This window comes from Podarcis filfolensis (genome assembly GCF_964270895.1).
Source record: "Podarcis filfolensis genome assembly, chromosome: 6".
NCBI classification, from domain to species: Eukaryota; Metazoa; Chordata; class Lepidosauria; order Squamata; family Lacertidae; genus Podarcis; species Podarcis filfolensis.
In genome coordinates this window covers 38,294,971-38,309,536 of record NC_139609.1, presented here as the reverse complement: position 1 = coordinate 38,309,536, position 14,566 = coordinate 38,294,971, and the positions used below count along the sequence as shown (strand labels likewise).

At 40.5% G+C, this 14,566-nt stretch overlaps 1 protein-coding gene and 1 long non-coding RNA gene across 3 annotated transcripts in view; one reads left to right on the top strand and one right to left on the bottom strand.

Annotated features, from left to right (window-relative positions):
• Position 1: 1 nt before the first annotated feature.
• On the bottom strand, positions 2-10,066 carry LOC310765762. 2 transcript variants are annotated; one of them, XR_014549779.1, is made up of 4 exons: positions 9,940-10,066; positions 9,189-9,256; positions 7,448-7,556; positions 2-202 (listed from the first exon to the last, which is right to left on the bottom strand). It is a non-coding gene; the product is annotated as an uncharacterized lncRNA (long non-coding RNA). The 2 variants fall into 2 exon arrangements; XR_014549780.1 differs by lacking the exon at positions 2-202 and adding an exon at positions 3,810-3,914.
• Positions 10,067-10,105: 39 nt separating this feature from the next.
• The window catches only part of PDE4B (phosphodiesterase 4B), a 255,342-nt gene continuing 250,881 nt past the window's right edge, over positions 10,106-14,566 (top strand). The window contains exon 1 of the mRNA XM_083621144.1: positions 10,106-10,396. The gene's annotated coding sequence lies outside the window, so the exon portion shown is untranslated. The remainder of the gene's footprint in view (positions 10,397-14,566) is intronic.

Sequence of the window (14,566 nt, the reverse complement as noted above, 5' to 3'; positions counted from 1 at the left end):
TACTGTCAATGCCTTTAATGCACAAGGCACCAAAAGTATTGCAGAAACAATAAAAAGTCCTGTGGCACAGACCTGTTGTCCATTTGTGTTGCAGCAGAATAACATGGATGCTCTTCTGGAATTCGTTGCCATCAAAAGTATTTCAATATAGGAGTGAAATCCAAGCCAGAATTTGAAGCACTTCTCAGTTTCAAATATTTGCCTTAAAAATGAAATAATTCTAATTGTAATGAAAGATTGAACAATACCTTATTTACAAGCAAGTAGCATTAACAACAGGTTTAGTGCTGTCAGTTAGTGATGAAAGGATCTGTTTATTTTGGTTACCTCAGTTTCTCCAGTCTGAAATCTAATTCTCCACATTTCTGCAGCAATTTGTGATTTATTTATTTATTAAAAAATCCTTATGAAAATTCATTGCATTTTAATGAGATCTTCCCCTCATAAAGACGTTTTGCATGCAATTTTAACCAATGTACAGATTTGTGCAGGGAATTTCTCCAATATAATGTATTTTTGTATGTTATTTTGACTAATATATTTCTTTTTACACACACTTCCCCATGATATGTGCATAATCTAAACACTGTTTGTATGAGAACTGTACCGTGAAATTTGGAAATGTGAATTTTGAAGGATAGCTGTGCTTTGGTTCACATATTTCAGAAAGTGTGAATTTGATACATTCACCTTTGAATGTGAACTGAATCAAATTTCTTCCGCATCCTTAGTTGTTTACTTATGGAGTTCAGTGGAACTTATTTTCAGGTAAACGTGTATAGGACTGAGATGTTGAAAATATCGACATTTTTCACAGGTACTTCCCATACTCCTGACTGGTTGCACTGTAACTACATCCCAGTAATATAAAATGGAGTCCTATAAATAAGAAACAAGTAGATTGCAGACAAATGTGATGTCCTTAGTATCATTACAGTATCTTTGATAATTAACAGGTGATTGAATACGTATCAGTTTTTAAGAGGACAATCCAAAAATAAGCTAAATGTTTCTACATATTAATGGGAGCCCCTCAGAATGCAGTTGTATATAAGTTTGTAAAGAAATTTATCTAGAGGAACTAGACAGGGATGCCCTTTATACCCTCTGCTCTTTGCTACTGTCATTTATCCGTAAAGGTACCCCTGACCGTTAGGTCCAATCACAGACGACTCTATAGGCCGAGGGAGCCGGTGTTTGTCCACGTACAGCTTCCGGGTCATGTGGCTAGCATGACTAAGCTGCTTCTGGCAAACCAGAGTAGCACACAGAAACGCCGTTTATTTTCCCGCTGGAGTGGTATCTATTTATCTACATGAACTTTGACGTGCTTTCGAATTGCTAGGTGGGCAGGAGCTGGGACCGAACAACGGGAGCTCACCCCGTTGCAGGGATTCAAACTGCAGACCTACTGATCATTTAACCTTGGGCTATAGCAATAACAGAAAACATACACATTCATAGGATCCAATATGGCTCTTTGGATACTAATATAATCCCTGTGTCTCACTCCCAGAAATCTTATAAATAAGTCATAAGGTTATTATCTAGTTACAGCGAAATATCAGGCTATAAAATAAATTATAAGATAGCACAGTGGCTACGTTATAATGTTTCGAATGAAAATTTAAAAGATGTTCAAGGGATAACCAAAATACCATGGAGAAATGAACATAGAATTAAATATTTGGGAATATGAGTTACAAATAAATTGGAAGATAAAGAATGATTGATTGATTGATTGATTGATTACCGAAAGCTATTTCATGAGTAGGAGAAAGAACTGGAATTTTGGAATTTCTTCTCTCTCTCATGGTATGGGAGAAAATCTACTGTAAATATCCTGCCCATAAGTTTGTTTATTATACTCCTAAACATTCCATTAGTTGCTCCATCTGAAATACTGTCAAAATGGCAGAGACTGAAAGTTTTATATGAAACCAAACACACACACACACACACACACGAGGTAGCTGCCAACATTCTATTAAAAACCAAGCAGCAGAGGTATGGCAGTACCTAGCATAATAACATAATAACATAAAGTTATTAAAAAACAAAATTGGCAGGCAAGCCGCACCTACAATATACTGTCGGCCCTGGACATTGCCCAGACCTAGAGGATATATAACTGCCCAATCACAGCCATACTAAATTCCTGGGTTTTTCTGCTGTTTTCTATAAGCAACAGCTCTAAGTCCTCTATCGCAGAGAGGAAAAAAGGTGTCTAAAATAACTAGATTTTGGACAGCTTGTGTGAGTCTATCAGTTAATGCTGTGGTTGCAAGCAGGTGAGAAAGGAACAAAATGTTCTCTTCTCTGAGGAGTCACTCAACAATTTTTAGCACCCTCCATAAACTATAGTTATCAGGATTCTTTGGGAGAAAGCATGACTGCTGAAGAGTGCTCTAGATCTATGGAGGAAGAGGGAAAAGAATGAATTGACCTCATGCCTCTTACAGTTTATAAGGGTATCCAGAAAGCGGATGGGAATTAGGGCTAGCAAAACAAATCCTATGATATTAAAAAAACTTGTCCTTCTTACATTTCGGAAGTGGCAAATCTTTCATTTTCATTAGTTTATGCACTTTTAAGCAGTTATATCCTAGCACGGGGTGGTTCCATGTCAAAGCACTCTTGAAGCCCACTTGGTATGAAAAGTTGGACCACCCTACACTAGTATATGCAAGTTATACCCTGGCTGGAGAAGTACCTTGCAAAATTCAGAGAAGTGACAATTTAGAAAAATGGCTTCAATTGGCAGAGTTTCAGAAAATGGAAATTAAGTATTTTACCATATGTGGTGGGATTGTAGTAAAATCAAAAAATTATGGGAAATGATATACAATGAGTTGAAGAAAATGTTCCAATTAACATTTGTAAAAAAGCCTGAAGCGTTTTTGTTAGGGATTGTAGGAAAAGACCTGCCAAGGAAATTGAAAAACATCTTCATGTACGCGACAACGGCAGCAAGAGTCTTAAAAGCACGAGGATGGAAGAACGAAGAAATCCCGACCAAAGAACTGTGGCAAGAGAAACTGATGGACTGTGCGGAATTGGCAAAATTGACACACAAACTACGTGATAAGGACAACTGTGACTTTAAAGAAGAATGGGAACCTTTTACAAAGTACTTAAAGAAACAACAAAATGAACTGGACTCCTTGGCAGGTTTTGAATAAACGTACCACAAACATTTTATTGGTAACATATAGATAGATAAATTAAGGATCTTTATAATTTTATAATATGCAGAGAATAACATGTGCTGAAAAACCAGAGAGAGGAGCTGAGGGAAGTCTGGGGTGGGGTGGGAAGGTTGGACTTTTTTTTTCTTGGGGAGGGGGGGAGGGGGAAATGGGGGGGAAATTAAGATGATGTGTTTTTGATAAATTGCTATGTTGAAATTCTTAATAAAAAATATTCAAAAAAGAAAAAAAGAAAATGTAAATTAAGTAGGTTTGCTTTTAAATGCATACAGAATTGAAAATTCTCCCCCATACCTACTTGTGGTAAAGCGGGATGTTTCAGGAGAGAAGAATGGAGAAGAGGAAGAACTCTTCCCATGCAAAGGGGCGGGGGGCAGCTGGGTACACTTGTCCCAGGCCTCGGAAGGCTAAGCTAATAGGGGGACCCTGCTAGGGACTGGCTGTTTTTTTGTTTTGAGTTTATAACTTCATTCTAACAAAACTCCCATCCTGGGCCTCAGACAAGCTCTGCACGAGCCTGCTTCCCATCATTCTCCAGAGACGTACCTTAAACCCCACTGTCATTCACAGGAAAACCTCTCTTCTGAAGAAGCCTGAACAGCAGGAAAGGCTCTTGCCTGAGGACACCTGGACTCCTGAAGAGGAACACTCTGTGCATGGATTAGGGATACACTGCAAAGATTCTGCTGTAGGGCCCCACTCGTACTGAAAAACAGAGCCCGTCTTAATATGCTCCTTTCAGTCATTTACTTCTAAATAAGACATGCAGTTTGAATCACAACATCTGAGACAATCCAAGTTTTAGGTTTCTACAAACAGCATAACAAAGAAGTTCTGGGCTAGGTTTGTACTACAAAGGAATTACTATCAATAAAACTATAAATATTCAGGTCTGTTCACATTAAAGAAAATGCATTGGCAGTGAAGAAAGCACAGCCTGTGTTGCATGATTTTTTTTCCATGTTGCCAAAATAAATAATTAAAACTAGGCCTGAAATGCAACATTCAGCTTCCAGTTTTAATTTCCAGCTTCTGCAGTTGAACTTGATGTTGAATTGTGTGTGTCTATCAATTTGCAGAACAATACTTTTTTTACCCCTAAATCCTCTTTTGATCAGATTTCCTTATTTTATTTTAAACTATTTATCTGATGTAGGGCACATAGCAAAGACAATGCAAAGCCCTTCGGTCACTGCATTTTCTGTCACTTGATATGAAATTGATTTCATGTCGATATTTTAAAAACAAGTTTAAAAGGGGGAAGGAGTAACAGTTCCAGAGCCCAGCACCAAGGACGAGGCCACATCCTAATAATAATAATAATAATAATAATAATAATAATAATAATAATTTATTATTTGTACCCCGCCCATCTGGCTGGGTTTCCCCAGCCACTCTGGGCGGCTTCCAGCAAAGATGAAAAATACACTAAAATGTCACATATTAAAAACTTCGCTGAACAGGGCTGCCTTCAGATGTCTTCTGAATGTCAGGTAGTTGTTTATCGCTTTGACATCTGATGGGAGGGCGTTCCACAGGGCGGGCGCCACCACCGAGAAGGCCCTCTGCCTGGTTCCCTGTAACTTGGCCTCTCGCAGTGAGGGAACCGCCAGAAGGCCCTCGGAGCTGGACCTCAGTGGTACAATAATACATGTCTCACAGTCCCACAAAGAATCTTAGTAACTGTAGTTTACTCCCCAAAGAACTCTAATTTCCAGCAACCTTAACAAACTACACAGTTCAGGATGCTTGAGGGGCCAGCCATGCGCCTAAAATGTATTGCATGGACATAGCCTGGGACTCAGACCTCCTCTTCTCCAAATTCAGAAGTCCTTTTTTTGTTTGTCCACCCCTCTGCAATTAGAGGGCCTTTTTTAGTAGTGAAGCAGCATGCCTCTTTGCAGAAGCAATTAAGATCCTTATTCTACAAGACTGGTTTTTTTTTCCACATGCTTAATCATTCCAGCTTTAATAACACTTCCTACCAACTCTTTGAGAATATCAGCACACGTGTGGGTGGCAGAAACGCAGTGGATATTACATTGATTAAAGTCACACACAAAAAACTACTGAGTAATAGAAATTTTCTGAGCACCTATATACCAGGATCAGTGATATTCAATTTCCCCCCATAAATGATCCAGTAATAGGAAAGGGTAGTAAGATATCTCCAAGTTGTTCAGAGTCAAAAATTACTTAACTACATAGCTTGCTGTTTGTTCTTACATTCACTAAAAATACTGAATCCCACTCTAGATGTGGAGACTTCACCTTAGCATTGCTCACAGACTTTAAGCTCTTCTTTGTGGTTAAGAACTTGCTTTTGTATAATTATGAACGCTGGGATTGTCAGAATGGAGGATTTTGCCCCTGGTACCAAATTCTGTGGTGGAATATATGCACAGTCCTCCAATTCTAATGGGTGCAGTCTACTTAGGGATACACACACACACACACACACACACACACACACACACGGATAAAATCCTGTTTGCAAAACTGCTACAAAATACTACAGCAACTGAAATTCTGAGATTAGAGAGCCCATTACTTAAACAAAAAAAATCATCCCTAATGCCTATTTACCAATATATAAGCACATTTCCCCCATAAACAACACTAATTGACACTAACCCAAATGAGCACAAAATGCTCTCTGTAGCATGACTTCCTGGATTGTAATGATGATTCAAGCTTGTTTGTTTATTCACTAATGTGCATAATCTGAAAATCCACAGCAGGGTTCCTAATTAATATGGGAGAATTAGCAAGAGTCTGCTTTGTAGCTTCCAATTAAACTTCTGCAGAGGCAGAAGAGGTGTTTTGTGCCCTGATGACAAGTTGCTTCTGTGGCACTGCCACCACCCTACCTGCTTTGTGTTTTTTTAATCTAGGACAGTTCACATCAACATAATTGCTTCAGTCTTCATCAGAATATTTCATGTCATATTAATTATGCATTTATTTATTTTTTAATGAATGCAGGACCTGCTACTTTAATTATTTTTCAAGCATCACTGTCCTGGCCTGCCCACCATCTTCATTCCCCAATACTGACCAGCACTTTATTGTTGAGCATGCCCAGCCACCCAACCATATATATATATATATATATATATATATATATATATACATAAAAGAGAGACCTCTTCCCACTGTCACCTGGTAAGCAGAGTGGGAGCAAAGTCACCAGTGTTGCAGTGGGGAAAGTAGCAGCAGGAACACAGCAGTATGGGGCAGGGGGGCAGAGGACACTTGGACCAGGGCTCCTTCAGACTTGGTAGCATCATCTGTTCTTTTCAGAGTGGTGTAGCCTGAGCAAATGTAGGCTATGATGGATGTTCCATCAGTGTGCAAAAAGGATGGTAGCTTTTTGCTCTTGTTGGCAAGTGATTGCTCTGAGAGTATCCACAGCAGCAATGTTTTAAAATAATTTCCCAAAGAACATTTTATTCTCTTTCTTCAGGATACTAGCAGCCTCAAACCCAGCATTACTCAGAATTCTAAGGTGGGAAAAATCAGTGCATTTTTAAAAAATCAGTGGTTAAAGTCGGCGCAATTTTTAAGTTTCAGTCCACCACCTTGATTAAAAATGGTGTCCAATTGTATCAAAACATAGACGAAACCCTGCTTCTTGACTTTAGGAATTGTTATGCATGATTTCGTTATGATATCTTAAGAGCTGCAGAAATGCAGAGCAAAAAAATGAACAGCTTTCAAAAATGAATAGGAGATTCTGAGATCCCTCTTCATTCTAGCAATTATGGACTTCTTTCTTATACAGGCGGCAACCATTTTGCAGAGGGGTTCCATTCCTGCCCCCTGTGTGTTTCGGCAAAGTTTACATAAGCTTTCCCTGTTCAGCCCCACCCCTGTTTTCGGGCAACTTCCGGATCAGCAACAAGAAGTGTGTGACTGTGCATCAATTTTGGACGCATGTAAAATGGTCGCTATCAGACTACTATAGGAAGTTAAATTTGACTTCTGTGGGGTGGGTTTGATGAGTATGAGAGGGTATATTAACTACAATTTTTCTCTTCATGTGTGTAGGTTAAAGAGGGTTTTAAAATCTCATCCTTGGCAGCAAAATAGAAGCTTTGGGAATTGGGCTGCAAAACCTGCCTTTTGAGCAAGTCCAGCTAACGAAGTAAGCTGGCTTCCCCCTTCTTACCTCACTTAACAAAAAAACAAAAACAAAAAACAATTTGTAAAGTAAGTTTAAAATATGATTTACTTACTTGATAGTCTTGCATTGGTTCACAGCAAAGGCAGCAGTAAAAACTATACAGGCAAAATACTTACATTTTGAGCCTGGAGCTGAAGCAAGCAGTGACATGTCTGCTTTCACTGTTGGTTGAAGAAGAGAGCAAAGAGAGAGAGGGCAACAGGAAGGAGAAGAGTTTGTATCTCTTGTTTCTTCCTGCCATATAAATATGCTTAAAGTGGCTTACAGCAGAAATGCAAATCAATACATCATTACAGTATCAAATATAAGTAAATCAATAAATAACTCAAGTTAAATAAATAACACTTAAAATCATCACAAAACAAACTGTCCTTCAGTTAAAACATATCAATTAATAACAAATATAATGATCATCCTAATGTAATCTCATGACAACTATAATATATCTAACAGCCACTGCATGGCAGTACTAAACCAAATTGTACAAAATTAACAAATTTTCATAGGGGCTAAAAGAACTGTGCTCATAGTTCCTAGAAGCTTGATCATATATTGTAAAATAAATAGCAATTAATACTACTATGCTATAAGGTGCATAAGAACTTAAAGTGGTAAAAAAATTCATAGCATGTTTCACAGCAGTTTGATTGCATAAACTGCTAAAAACAACAACACCTCTTCATCAGTCCTCGCTGGGAGGCACTCTTCTGTCAACAACAAACAGATGGCTTTGATCACCTTTGCTTAGGACTCTCACCACAGTTTCCCATTAAAGACATCAGATAATCCCCAATCCACCTCTCAGATGGAGAATTCTATATTTGTAATTATTCCTCTATATTCCATGGACAAGGCCCTTTAGGATTTTTTCCTGTGAATAGCACTTGAAAGTTGCAATCATATTGTCTTTCAGTGAAGTAGGTCCTTGTAGAATCTCATGCCTTGCTTCACTGACATCATAGCATGCTCAGTCCACAGACCTCGCAACATCTTTTGCCACAGTGGTTTAACAATCAATCCCTCTTCCCAGGGAACTATAACTCTCTGAGGGGAATAGGGGTGTCCAAACAACCCTCAGCACCCCTAACAAACAACAGTTCCTAGGAAGCCATGACTATTTAAAGTGGTATGGTACTGCTTTAAATGTATACTGTGGCTGGATTCTGAGACAATGGATGAGGAAGCTGACAAGCAGTTCCATCACCCAGATTTGTTGTAAGTCTGGAAGCTGGCTGAAGGTGGACTGAGGTTGGTGGGGCAGTACCCTGTTTCCCCCACTGAACCAGCCTTTATCAATGCTTACCCACCACTGTTGCTACCAGTGGCCACCAACTCTTGCTCCCACAGGCAGTGCTGCAGCCACAGAACTGCCAGTGATTCACCCACTCACCCTGAATGGGCTTACTTGATGGCACCAGAGCTTTTGCGATGAATGCCAAGGGCTCACTCAGCTCCAGTCTGCACCAGCCATGTTTTGAGTGATATAACATGGCATACCCTGGCCTCCACCCTCAAAACACTACAAGGTAATCCCGTCCAGGATAGGCTGAGTAACTGGCAACTGCAGCACTACTAAGGAGCAGAACTGGGGGTGGTAGTGCCTGATGGAGGCCCAGGTCAGCATGTGTGGTGGCCACCAGTGGCCCTATGCAGAGGGCCTGCTCAAGCCTTGCCAGTTGTGCAAACAGCCCCTCTTCCTCCCTTGCGGAAATGGTTTATAGAAGTAGCATTCTTGGAGGAGTGGAAGGAGACTGGACCTATCAGTTTTATGGTCAAATGCTGCTTTGCCTTACCTCTTTTATTGCTAGCTGGAATACATGTTCATTCAGTTTCTGTCTCATATCAGTATAAATCCTGGGAACTGTAGTCACACGAAGGGACAAAGAATATCTAGTTAAGAATTGTTGCATACTGTACAAAACTGCGGGGCTTCTAGGGCGAGATAAGGAAATCAATCTGGTTTCAAACCTTTAGCACATACCGTATGTGCATGTAAAACAGTTTGTGTGTGGCAAGAAACAATTGTGCAAACGTGTGCTATGTAAAATACGGTACTATGTAAAGCAAATACAGGCTATTCCAGGTTTGGGCAAACAGAGAAACCTCCTCTCTTTCACAAAACCACCTCCTTGTAGGAAATTGCAGGTGGAAATGGGTAATGTTCAAATAATGACTGTGTGCAAATTTTATGAGAAAAACACAGGAATGTCATGTGCAGTGAAGTATCAGTTTGGGCAAATATGGCCACAGACAAACACTTCTTATTTGAGAAACTTCTAAACAGCTTGTAAGGACGAGTACTGAAGTCTGACAAAGCGGTGCAGACTACATTGCGATATAGAACATCCCGTGTAGGCCCCATTTTATGACTTCCCTTGCCTGACGGCTAGTACGCCCCTTGCTCATTGAAGAAGGGGTAGAAGATCATTTGTGCCCCCACGGATCTCTGAAGTTAATCTTTCAGCCTCCTGCCTGAGATTTAATATTTCTCTCCCCCACCCCTTCCTCCCAGAGCAACGCGAGCTCTCTGCCGTCCCCACTGACCAGGGCGCAACTGGTGTTTGCGTGTTTGGAGAGGGTCTGTCAGCGCCTGGAGCTGCCTGGGTGAGCAGAGCAGCCTCGACAAGTGGTGTCCCGCCCTCTCCCCTCCTTCACACACACACCAACTGTGTTACGTTGCCGTTCAGCGCGCTGCTTTGGGCAGCCTGGCAGAGCTCTAAGGCAGCCTTAGGTGCCGCTGTTGCCGCTGCTGCTCACGAAGAGGCGCCGCGGAGGAGAGACCGAGGCTGCTGCTGCTGCGCGCTGCTGGGGGAGCATCAGGTGGAGGAGCAACAACGAGCGCTAGTCGGGAGGCGCAGAAAAGAAAGCGCCTTTTCGCCTCTCCGGCGGAAGCAGCGAGGGAGCCTCGTTTCGGGGCGCGCGGGGCGGGCAGGCGGAGAGGGAGCGCGCGCCGCCGCCGCCGCTGCCACTGCCGCCTCCGCTAGGAAGGATAGCGGCAAAGGTAAGATACTCCGGTGGGGGGGGGGGAGGCGAGTAGCCAAGGGACGCCGAGGTGGTGCAGCAACGTTTTCGGCCCCTCAGCCCTTACCAAAAAAAACCCGTGGGAACTGGCGTGGGTTGTTTACCTAGGGGGTGCGGGGAGGTGTGCAGCACACTCGCTTCCCCGTCGGAGGGGTACCAAAAGATGACCGGGGTGGCGGCGGGGAGACGGGCGGAGGAGGCATTTAGGGTTTTTTTTATATAAAAATATTATTAAAATTAGTTTAAACCACCCAAAAGGGAGACCAAAATGCCTCCCCGCCTGCCTGCCGACGGTGTTCTGGCTTCTGGAACGTGCAGCACATATGCAAGGCTCTCTGGCTCGCGCTGGCGAGGACAAACTCCTGGCGCCTTTTCGCCGCCAGAGCACCCACAGGAAGAACAGCGCCGGCGAACTTCGGGGTGCCAAGGTGCCTGTCGAGGAGACTTCTCGGGGGCGGCAGGTTAAGACTAGCCTGCCTGTTCCCTGTGCTGACAGCTGAGGCGAAGCACCCGGCGGTTGGAGGTTGGGGGGGGGGGGGGCGGGCGGGTGATCCTCTGAACTTGCTCCAAACAATCTCTGGAACAAAAACTCTGCCCAAACCGTGCAGTGAGTGTGTGGTATCATAACTGAGGGTTAACTGTTCAGTGGAAAGCAGGGCAATTTGCACTGTTTTGCTTATAGCTGCGCTGTGATTATTTCCTTGCTTTTCTTTTTGACCTACTTTCTGGGGGTGGCTGGGTGGGGGGATGGATAAATGGGTTGCAGAACTGTGGGAGATATTTGAACGGTTGTGACAACACTAGTTCATGCCTTCTACTTACTGTTGTATCCCTTAGTCCGCTTTTGATCTTTAATATGATGCATCAAGGAATATTGGTTTTACCTTAGCATACTCGTTCACCAGTGATATACATACATGGTGGATGTGTTCAGGTTACACTCGCATCTCTTTGGCCATAATGTTTACACATTATACAGTAGATCTAATTAGGACTGCATCCTTTCTGAATTTTACGGCTGCATTTATATAATATTGAGACATGTGAAAAAATGGGTATCCTCACTAATAAGCAAAGTGTGTGTGCGCACGCTTCATCCATTTTTTTTCTTTTTGAAAAGTAATTTCAGTTATTAATCCTTAAGTTCTCAGCTCTTTCTAACCTGTTGCTATCACATTCATAAGATTTGTAAAGGAATGGCAGGACACTGGCCCACACATTTTGGTATTTTTGGCTTCTATCATATATTATGTTTAGAAAAACAAAATGAATCAGTCTAAGTTTATCTCTGTTCAATGTTTTTTCTTGTAATAACAATAATTGTGTGGTCCATTTTCTTTCCTTTATTTTACATCTTGTTATATAAGTTAATGTTTTTCTTTTATGTAGTGTGATGTGGAGGGACTTGTGGGTATAGGAAGACCTTGAGAACTGTCCCTCCATTTTTGATTTACATATTGTTTGGAGGACATATTTGTGTTTTTAGGTGGTTGGTTCATAGTGAGGGTAACAGGTGATATGGAATTGATGGAGCATTGTATGTATTTCCTGAACAAGAAAAAGGGAGCAATCAATTCAGTTGCTGTGCAGGAACACTCATGGAGGGTCCCATAAAGTAACTGCCTTGAAAATTAAGCATAAGATTTACAGAAAAAGCTAGTGAATGCTGAATTAGAAGGTTGTATTATTTCACGTTCATTGTCAGCAGCTGTATATATTTCAAGGTGTCATTATCTACATGGAAGAAGAAAACCATTTTACTGGAACTTTACAATTTAGGAGCCAATATACCTATTACGTTGGTTGGGTAACAGTGGGTTTTTAAACCATATGCAGTATTAAGAAATCCTTTTTTAAAAAAATATTTTTTATTTTCCAAGATTTTTAAAAAAATAACAACATTTCCCCATTCATCTTAACACCAAATTCATCTTGTTTGACTTCCCACCACCCCCCGGTTTCCAGTTTTTTTTTCATTTCTTCCCCTTGCATATAATTACTTTTCCAATTAATTTTCGCTTCTTCATATTTAAATAAAATATCAAATTAGTTCATAAATGCTACACCAATCCTGCTAATGTTTTGACATATTTATAGTGTTGTTTAACATAGTCTATAATTTTTTTCCAATCTCTCTCGAATTTCTTCTTGTCTTGGTGTCTAATTTTCATGGTAAGTTTTTCATTTCGGCATAGTCCATAATCTTAATTATCGATTCTTCCTTCGTCGGTACACCCTCCTCTTCCCACTTTTAGGCAAATAGCATTCTAGCAGCCGTTGTAGCATACATAAATAGTCTCTTTACATTCTTTGGTATTTCTTCCCCCGTTATTCCAAGCAAAAAAGGCTTCTGGTTTTTTATGAAAAGTTTTCTTAAACATCTTTTTTAATTCATTATATATCATTTCCCAGAAGTCTTTTGCCTTTTTACAGGTCCACCACATATGCAAAAACGTACCTTCATTATCTTTACATTTCCAACATATTTTAGAGGATTTTTTTACATTTTCGCAATCTGTACCGGGGTCACATATCTAAAGAAATCAATACTGTACTTCATATTTAAATAATGTTGTTAGTTTTGGCTTTAGTTATACATGCAATTGAAAACAAAAAACAAAAATTCTCTCCCTTCCTCTTTCATTTTGTTACCTGCAAGATTTGTGTTATGTATATTTAGTTTGAAAGGGTAGTTAAGTATGTAGAAGCAGAAAATTACCCATTACATCTTAAGGCCAAATGTATTTGTTATTACAAGAACATTAATAACAATACTTTGCTATTTGCATCCAACTCCTGCAAACACACTCAAGAGTTGCGTCCAACAAAGGAAAGATAAACACAACCACCAGATGAAGTTAAAAATATTACAAATTAAAAGTTATTGCAAGCCAAAACTTTTTTATCTGATGCTATATACTAATATTTACTTGATCAACTTTGTGCATAATATATCTGCATTACAGACCAGATACTGGGGAACAAGGTAATAATTCAAAGAATGCAAAGGAGAGAAAGAGTTCTTAGGGAGATCATGTTTTAGAAACAAAACGAAACACCATATACACTTGCCAATGTTGTTCTTTAAATTAAGGCTATAGAATGTTGGGATGCTCTGACTTAAGGAGTTATGTCTTGCTTCTAGTGTGACCAGTGGGGTGTCGTGACTGGATGATCTCTCAATTGGAAATATTTCTAAGTCTGAAAGGTAGTATCTATCTACGTTTAAAATGCTTTTCTATCAGTTATTCAAGTTCTTTTGTTGTGATGGGTGACCCGCCATTTCTGAAATGGGTGCAAAATTATGTAGTCTTTCCAACGCATTGCGTGTGGCATTGACATCTGCCTTCCATAACATACAACGTTCTCTTGAATTTCTTGCCAGCATTCTGCTTTTGAAAGCAACAATTTCTTCAAGATGAGCACAGGTATTTCAATGACTGGATTCACAGTGATATGACCCGGGGTTGATGGCAGACATTTGGAGACTTGTGGAATGAAAGAAGGCTTTCTGTTAGCTTTTTCAAGGTATTGTGAAGTGGCTGGCAAGGGGTTTACTTAGGAGATAGTAGATTAAAAGTATGCCACCCAAGTCTTAGGGTGCTCCTTCTTAGTATCTTCTTCATCTTTACAGTAGATGGATTTTTGGCTAGACAGATGCTTTGTGGCTTTTATGGATAATGGCATATTCAGAATACCTTCTTTTTAACATTTGTGAGCACTTGATTTATTCGTGGATGGCAGGAATCCCAGTTTCAGCAGATATGAATATCAGTGTATAGCTATCTTGTTTTGTTTGGTGAGGAGAACCTTGATGAAAGACATGTGTGCATTTTTCAGTACAGTGGTACCTTGGTTTACAACCATAATCCGTTCCGGAGGTCCGGTTGTAAACCAAAACAGGTTGTAACCCAAGGCACGCTTTCGCCAATGGGGCAAAACCAAAATTGGTTGTAATCCAAAAAAAGGAACACTTCCGGGTTTGACGTGGTTGTAATCCAAAACGGTTGTAATCCAAAGCGGTTGCAAACCAAGGTACCACTGTAGTGCTATTGCATAAAAAATTGATTCCTGGATAAACAGAACTGATACAGTTCCTGAATTGTCACACACTTTCCATGCCACTGGTCCGTACTACAAATATATACTT